This window comes from Lactuca sativa, chromosome 5, assembly GCF_002870075.4.
Source record: "Lactuca sativa cultivar Salinas chromosome 5, Lsat_Salinas_v11, whole genome shotgun sequence".
In the NCBI taxonomy this organism is placed as follows: Eukaryota; Viridiplantae; Streptophyta; class Magnoliopsida; order Asterales; family Asteraceae; genus Lactuca; species Lactuca sativa.
In genome coordinates, this window is record NC_056627.2 from 258,267,026 (window position 1) to 258,276,231 (window position 9,206).

General features: G+C 34.1%; 2 long non-coding RNA genes across 5 annotated transcripts; both read right to left on the reverse strand.

Annotated features, from left to right (window-relative positions):
- Positions 1-656: 656 nt before the first annotated feature.
- Positions 657-2,826, reverse strand: LOC122198308 (uncharacterized). The gene is made up of 2 exons (XR_006192805.2): positions 1,497-2,826; positions 657-1,344 (listed from the first exon to the last, which is right to left on the reverse strand). It is a non-coding gene; the product is annotated as an uncharacterized LOC122198308 (long non-coding RNA).
- Positions 2,827-2,842: 16 nt separating this feature from the next.
- On the reverse strand, positions 2,843-5,668 carry LOC111886994 (uncharacterized). Of its 4 annotated transcripts, XR_006192801.2 has the most exons (4): positions 4,671-5,668; positions 4,542-4,596; positions 3,433-3,480; positions 2,846-2,919 (listed from the first exon to the last, which is right to left on the reverse strand). It is a non-coding gene; the product is annotated as an uncharacterized LOC111886994 (long non-coding RNA). The 4 variants fall into 4 exon arrangements; XR_006192800.2 differs by having other exon boundaries at positions 2,843-2,919; positions 3,275-4,596; XR_008232486.1 differs by having other exon boundaries at positions 2,853-3,480; positions 4,675-5,668.
- Positions 5,669-9,206: the final 3,538 nt, after the last annotated feature.

Here is a 9,206-nt window from a genome sequence, read left to right on the forward strand (position 1 = left end):
AATTTTACAAGCTAAAATACAATAGATAGTGTACATAGTCGCGTATTACTATAGTAGAGTAAGGGGTCAAATACATGGAACAAAATTTTAAACTAAAATTAATTGCTAAAAATTAAGCTAAAAGAAATAACTTTAATGGGGGGGGGGGGGGAGGGGGTAATTTGATTTTGCAAATTCAAAAAGCTAAACAAACAAAAAACAAAGAACATTGATGTGCTTCCGCTAGACTTTGAATCCCCTAGTTTTCTATGTTTGATTCGTTAGCATGCAATAGATTAATGAGTTGGTTACTGGATTTTATGATTAATTATCTTGGTCGGATTTTCTAGTTCTAATGATTAATGAACATCTAATTCTAATGATCATTTAATTAGTGAATAAAAACCATATAATTAAATTCAAGTATGAATGACATGATCTAACGATTCTTATTAATGGTCATGACAATAAATCAAACATAGCATGGATAACTATTATACTCTAACACCTAAAATTACTGATTAATATTACCTAACCTTATGATTGGATAAATCTCTGGTCCTAACGATTTAATGATCATAAAAAGTTAAGAATCAAGCTAATGTAACTAGATCGATCCTCTAAATCACACATAACTCACAAGCATGTAATAAAAATCATAACTTTAACATGTAAGATAAACAATCAATCGATCACAAGCAAAAATCCAACTCACAAAATCCTACTAACAAAGTCAAAAACATATTAACTAGGGTTCATCTACATCTAGTGAAAGTAATAACGTTTTTAGTCTTGAATCAAAACTAGAAAACATAATCTAATGTTTTCGATATTGAAATACATGATATAAAACAAACCGAAATGAATAAATCAAGTAATTCCATTCGTGATCTTCAAATCCACTCTTCAATGGTGTTCTTAGGCTCTGAAATACATTTGAAATTGACTAATAACTTGCTCCCCAAGTTTGTGGAAGTTAGCATCCGACTTAGGGTTGTAAAACCTATAATTTATAAATTTTACGTCTCCATGGCTTGAGAAATAGACATCCACGGCATGGAAATGGGTTTCCTTTTTGCACGCGAACTCGTAGACCAGCACGGGGAGTTTTCGGGATTTTTTTGAGCCTCCACGGCATGGAATGGCTTTTTCCATGGCGTGGGAACTAGAATCTAAATTTGACCGGAACACGGAAGTCGTCCGAAATTTTGTCTAGTTTCTGAAACATCTTGATTCTCCTTAATCAAAGTTACGAGTCATTAGATATAGCCAAATATTTAAGAGAGTTTAATCTGTCCAGCAACATCATGTTTGCGTCTTTTTCATCCCCATTCTCCTCATTTTGCATCCCAGCTCCCATTTTAACTATAAATGAACATTTCAAAGCATATTAAGATAAAAACCTTAAAATATAACATTTTTAAATCAATTAATTAAGAAAATAGCATAAAGTATATAGTTAAATAATGTCATATCAAGAGCTATCACATGATGTCTCGAGAGTGAGATTAGGTCACCTGGCATTTGAGATTATTTAGGACTTTTAGCTCATTAGCATGCTTTCGTTCCTACCTCTCAATCCACTCTAAGTAGCCATAGGAGACCAGCTTATAAACTTGAATTGAATCCTTTCTTAGAACTTCCATCTTGCGGGTAATATCACATTAAGCATTTTATTACCAACTATTTTGGTGTATCTTACTATGATGCTCTTTCTAGTCCATCTTATCAAACCTCCTCTGATTAGCAACTTTATTCAGTTCATCTAACTTTTCTCTTCTACTCACAACACATAGAATTTATCCACCAACTCCTAGTGTTGATCAAGAGTCCCCTTTATAATAGTCACTCATTTAGCCAGTTGTTGGATTATGGTAATCTTCTATCACAAGTAACCCTAATCCTTTGTTCTACCAAAAAAATAGATCGATTTGTTAGGAAATCTTCGATTAAAAAAATATGTGGAGATTCATGGAGTTTGACTATAGATCAATTCACCAGGCTATTACTTTCCCTCTATATTTTCAAATAAGAACCGAAGATAAAGAAAACTAAACTTCGTTTAATTTGATTGGACAATGGAGAACCATTCACCTCACTGGTACACAAAAGGAGAAATAGGGTTGTGAAAAAACGGGGAGAGTTCAAGAGGCATGAAGAAGGGTGAGATTGGATCAAAGAGGGAAAATTCGTTAGTTGTGTCGAGGAGAGGAGAAGCAAGGAATTGGTGAGGAAGAACATGAGGATCAGAGGATAACTGGGACCTTAAGACAACCGGATGGCTATAGCCTATAGGGTAATGACCAAAATTTGGAAGTTTTTTGAAAAAATGATTATTGTTACAAAAAATAAATAAAAGGTTTTTTCAATTATGGGACTTTTATGGTATTTTTCCATATATTCATACTCGAGGTTGATATCATCGAAATATTAAGTAAACTAAAGTATGTCTAAAAAACTATTTTTTAAGCAATTAAAAATATTGAAATAAATAGTTTTAAATTAATTAATAACTAGGGAACAATCCCCGCTTTGCAAGGTTGGAAACGCCTAAGAGTCCATCACAAATACTTTGTAGATGTATCCGAGAGAGTCTTTTCCTAGAAAATTATATCATTCAAAGCTATTTGTTACTAATTGCAATTCCAACACTTTCTATAAAGTATTTTAATTTTTTTTACGAAAGATTCTTCTATTTGCTCTCACAAATTTTCTACAAACTAGAGATGCATCTCTTGGGCCAATGTCACTTGAGTTAATAACCAGAAATTTTGGGCTCTCATCAAGGGTTGTAGATGAATACTTTGTAACACAAAACTTTGATGAAACCAAATTGCTATTTAACCAAAAAAAAAAAAAAAACTTGCCTCTGGGTATACAGACTGGAAGAGAGTGCAGAGATCCTTAACTGTCGTCTGGATTAAACATTTGAGAGAAGACCTACAACCAAAAATCAAAATTAAAACAGTAAATATCAAAACTTAATGGGATTTTTTAGTTGTCAAAGTTAACTATTTCTTGGTCAAAATCATTGATGCCAAGCCCCAAAGTCCTTTAAAAACCCATGGGATTACCTATTACCCTAAAGAAAAAAAAATCTGAACTAAATTAACGACTTTTAAGAACATTGTAAAAATCGATCAACTTAATCGAAAGTATTAAAAAATATGGAACATAATCAAAGAACATGACATAAAGCGATCAAACTTAAAACCAAAAACATTTGTAGGGAGGAAGTCCGATCCATATTTAGCTCATATACAAAAAAAACATTTTGATAATGATGAACTAATACCAAAAAATCATAACTAAAATTATACGCCTCCTGGATCTTCCATTGATCAATTTGTACTTCCATTTGGGATAACTTCAAAAGCATTAATATGTTGTATTTTTTTCCAGAATCTGTTGGTTGAAACAACCAAAATAAAGATCACAATGTTAGTTAGTTACTTGATATGTATTCTCCCTGATCATTAAAAGTTGGACCACCGCTATTACCTACAAAATAGATGGTATCAGCACAATAGTTACAGCAGGAAGATACATGCATATATGACATTAGTAAAATATGAGTTGACACATGATGCGCTTACCAAGGTTAATTGCTACATCAATTTGAATACTGTTACTTGTAAGTCACAAACCAACACTATTACTTTACTTTTATATGCGATTAGAAAGCACACCAGAATTTAAGAAACTCAAGTTTACATAGAAATAGGGGAAAGTAATAAAGAAAAAACGGTAAAGTGAATAAATATTTTAATCAATTTAATTTTGTTGTCTAAGAGTATTCGTTTTTTGTTTGTTTTGTACATAAACTAAACCCTCTTATACTATATGTCATTATAAAGTAACAAAAAAAATGCCCCTAATATCCCTGCAGTAATAAAATTCTCTTTATTTGTTGACTTCCTAAACTACATCCTTAAAATTTTGAGAAAACATGAACTACTTAACTATGAACATCAGCACATACAGAAAATGAATGATATCTATTAAATGTAGTTACATAAATGATCCCCGTTAAAGTAACTATGTCAACCCACACCTGGAATGACATATACCCGGCCTTTGACTTACATGTACCAACCTGAAACCTAAATTTTAAAAATTAAGTTTCTAACATTGGTTCTGGTAAGTTGAGACTGCAATTGATGTGCATATTATTTTTTCATAAAAATATTCATATGTTAGGCAATGTGTTTTAATAGATAAAGGCAGGACGTTATGCAATAAATTTTGGCATATAATATGTTTCTTTTTTAGTTTAAGAAAAGTTGTAATGTGTTTCCCATATTAGGAATGCATCAAATTAAAACTTTGCCTCTTTAAAAACATTTACTAATAAAAACGTATAAATAAGTAATAATGTACTTTAATCCCTTTATATTCAAAGAATCCATGTTAATAAAATAGATAGTTTGTAGTTAACTCAAATAAAGTATAACAAATATAAAGAGACATTAAGTAGCCGTTGTTTACGTAATTTATGTATTTTTGTTAAAGGGACCATTTCTTTAGCTTGAGCAGGCTTAAAGTTTAGCATCCAATGCTACCTTTATGTTATCGTGACACTTCAGTTCGCTCAGAAAGTTGTTTTTCCTGATTTTCCTGCAAAATAAACATGAAAACATAATAAACATCCAAATATTTTTCCTAAATCTTAGACCCAATAATATACATACTCACGAGCTTCTGTAAGGAGATGTAAATTACAGTAACAACTTCCTTTGTTCCATAATCAACGGAGTTTTGAAGGTGTAGATAGTAGTTCCGAGACAGGTGGTGCTAGTAGTGGAAGTTGACAACTGTGATTCAGAAGAAACTATATCAAAGAAAGCTAACAACTTGGAGCCTAAACTGGAAACATTAATATGAGAAACGAAAACAACTTCTTCAAACATGACATCAAAAAATTGATAAGTCAGATTATATAGAATTAAAACCCGTCAAACTGTGAATCTGAGAAACTAAAATTGAACATGTGAACCTATGAACCTAAGTTGACGTATGGATGGTTGTATAGCTCACCACAGAACTTAAAGACCTTTTTGAGTGTAAACTATAAACCTGGACTGAATTAGACACAACTATATCAATTGTAAGACGACAGCTCTTTAAAAGAAACTTCATTTTACAATATGGATTGAATCGGACATTTCATCAAACACGTGGCATGCAAAACGAAATAGACTTCCAGGTAATGAGAAATTCTTTGAATAGAACCACAAATCGATCATTTGTAAGCACCGATGATGGGAATTCGAGGGTCGATATCAGCAAGCAAAGCAGGTGCAACCACATACAATCACCGGAAACTCAATATCCAAAAACGGAAAAAAAAAAAAAAAAAAAAAAGTTCAAAGTCAAACGTTGTAATCATATAATCTTCTGATTCGATGGCTAGAATATGATGGTAGTGGGTGGAGTCGAAGAAAGATATTGTCGATAGATCGAGGTGGTACAAAAGAGGACTAATGTTAACGATTCTCAATCGATGGAGCATGGGTGGTGTTGGTGATTTGTTGTCATCAATATTATTTGTCACAACTGGAAATTTTGTGTCATGTAATCTATACACTCAAGTTAATGTGAATCAAAAACTTAAGAGCATGTGTGATACCTACTATTATGACATCAAAAACTTAAATCCAATGCATCATACAAGCACTACAAACAGTCATCAAACAATTGGAAACCCTAGAAGTTCTTGTTTAGGTCCATTTTTGGACTAGGACTTCCTTAATGGACCCAAATGGACAATAAGCTCCCAATTTGACTATCATGGGCTTGGAACCCTTAAATGGGCTCTAATTGGACCCACATTAATTTATTTCAACATTTTGGGCCATATTGGGCCTAGAATGAAATAAATTACAAGCTTTGATCCATGATTTAACCTAATCTAGCTTAATAAAGCATAAAAATCACTATTTTGTTTTATAAGGCCAAGGAACACCCAAACAAACTCTAATATTGGGCTTAGGGGCAAAAAGCCCAAATTTCTCCTTTTTCCTTCAAGGTTCTCGGCCCAAGGCCCAAGTCCAAGAGGAAATGGTGAAGAGTTGACTAATTGCTTGCCACCTCATTTATACCCAACATGTTTCCATGCACATCTCATACTTCTAGGAACATATCACTTCAAAAATCACTTCTCCTTTTTCCCTCCCTTACTCTCGGCCGAAACACACCCACACACACATCACAAAAATCTATTCCAAACTCTCTAAGTCTTGAAGAACAATCTTCCCTCCTCCTTCAAAAATTTTGTGCATCAAGAAGCTTCACAAGGAGAATCCATCACCAAAATCATTATCTAGAACTCCATAAGCTCGAAATCTTCATCAAGGGGTGCTAGGGTCAAAAAAAAATCACCAAGCTTTCTTCCATCTTTTCTTCAAAAACCGAGTCAACATCCAAAGGTGAGCTTCATACCCCCTATTTTCTGTTTTTATGAGTTTTGTGGGGGGGGGGGGGGGGGGAATACAAGTGAAAGTGTAGATCTATATGTGTTTTGTATGCCTTGTATGATTTCTATGCTTATATGTGTGTTTTTGTGTGTTATAATGTTGGATCTAGCCATAAAACCCCTAAAAACCGAGATATACTTCATGTTAAATGATACTAGCATCAAGTATATTTCTACATACAAAGTGTTCCAAGAAAAATAGCTAAATGGCTTAGTAACATTTTCTTTGGGCTAAAAACTCAATTTTTGGACATAAAATGCTAAAAATATAAAGTTAAAGGGCCCAAATTGAAAGATTTCGAAATCTGATGGGGGAGATGAGTCAAAACAGTTTCCATAATGTATTTTCTGAAAATATACTTGTCGGAGGACTAAAAAAACAAATTTCAAGCTTAATGGGCTAAAAATGACATTTTCGGCCCAATAAGGCCCATTATGCGAAATTTTCTGATTTGGATGGCCAAAACTGTATTTTTCTGTAAAGCAGTGGACTACTAGTGTTCTAAGTACTTTTCAAAGGTTTAAAATGCTTTTTTTTTAATTTAAAAAGGACCAAAGTTGCAAAAATTTTACAATTTGGGCCAAAATTGTCAAAAATGCGAAAAAGAGGGGTTATCACCGAGAAAACTGCATTTTCAGGGACTTAAACTGTTTTCAATGAAAAATATGCTGAAAAATATTAATTTCAATAATTTTTGGTGTTAAAATGTCAAGAAAAATGATTTAAGGACCAAACCGGAAAGTTATTTAATTAAAGGGTTGAAAAAGTAAATTTTACAAACAATGAGGGGCTGAAAACAGAAAACTTTCAAGGCTAATTCAATACACGCAATTTGATCAAATAATGGCACCGCGACTATCGACGAAATACAATACACAACAATACCAAAAGTCGTTGTTAAACGAATTGGTTCGGTCTCGAACCAATAAAAACCCGAAACTACTAACACGACGATAACTCGATTCATACACGAAAACATTTGGTAATTCAATATACACGTGAGAGTGCACAGACGTCTACGCACTATCTTTGGGTCCCAAAAGTGTAAAATCTTGTTTGTTGGGCCTAGCTAGCCCAATGACCTGATCTTAAGGCCCGAAGACTTCTATCTTACGAGGTGTTGGGTCTTACACGATCTAACACAGCGTAAAAGGACTTTCAATGGCTTGTATACTATCAGTCCCCAAGGGTCCTTTGGTATTGCTAGTAAAGTCGGTATTTCATGCGAGGCGGGTCAGGGACCCCTCGTACCTTTTTTTTATCCCCAACCGGTTAATGGAGTCATCGGGGTCTTCGTGTCCTCTTTCTCTTCGGATGTGGGGAAGACAGGGCGGTTGGATAACGTGATTAGTACGGACGACGCCTACGGGATCGTTAGTATAGTTATAAACTGGTCGTTTGTGTAACGCGTGTTTATAGCAATTAATCATGCTCAAAAATAATCCGGCGTCGCCTGGAATTGATAACTTCACGCGTTGCAATGGTTTCATTTTAACTTCATGGAATTCAAAGAATTAGGAAAACATCGGGTTTTCCTAGGGTTTTTCAATACATACGGATTCGAAATGTATACAAGTTTAATGAACAATTTTTACAAGTATAGAAACAAACAAGCATAACTATGGATCTTCACAAACGTTTTCAAAAGCTTTTCGTTCAGAAAATATCAGATTTTCTGGTGGTTTTCAAAACGATACAAAACATTGTTTTTCAAATACCGCTTATGAACTCACCAACATTTCGCATGTTGACGTTTTTCAAAATACGTGTATTCTCAGGGAACCAGTGAATCAAAGGAAAACATACTCAGTGATGGCTTGCAGTTTACTTATTAACGAATCGAACAATATATTTTTGGGAATGTAATGTTTAAACAATGTACTTCATGTAAACTTTATTGGTTGTACTATATTAATGCATGGTGACGAATGTTGTTACGTTTCATATATATTCAATGTTATGGTATTCAATTGAGTCACGACAGCTCCCGAACATTTCCGCCGCCTGGTTCGGGGGTGTGACATTATTTAAGTGTAATGGGATTACTTTGTTGACCAAAGGTGATCTTGATAAATATTAAACGAGTAAGGAAGGTTTGGAGTACACACTTGTTTAAGTTTGATCAAGTTTTCAAAGTACACTGTCATTTAGGGGCGAAGCCCCTAAACGAATGGGGGTCCGGGGGCAGCGCCCCTGGGAGCGGGGTCCAAGGGGCGGCAGCCCTGGCTGGGGTAGAGCTGCCAGGTCAGCGCGTAAATTTTTTATATAGGGTATGTTGCTATATAAAAAAATGCATTAGAAAATCGTATTTTCAGAGAATTGACCATTGTTTGACCCTTATCCAAACTTCCGTTTTATGTCAGTTTTTACAGTTTATGACAGTTTGAAACTGTCATATGACAGTTTTCAGACAAATATCATAAATTCGGTTTTGGTCTCATTTTCTGGTACATACGAAATTATCATCAAAACATTCTAAATTCTTGTCTCTCTGAGTCTTATCCGATTAAAGAATATTGGGAGTACCACCCAAATGCATTAATCTGAAAGTGTTTTACACAACTCTCAGAATCCCAAGCCTTACTATACCCCAATTCTAACAAAGATTAAAGTATTTATGTGATCATGACAAGTGGTGATTCTGTGAAGGAAATGACTAGTAAGTTTGAAAAACTGAACAAGTTTGAAGGGCAAGATTTTCGTAGATGGCAGAAGAAGATGAAGTTTCTCCTTACCACTCTGAAAGTGGTG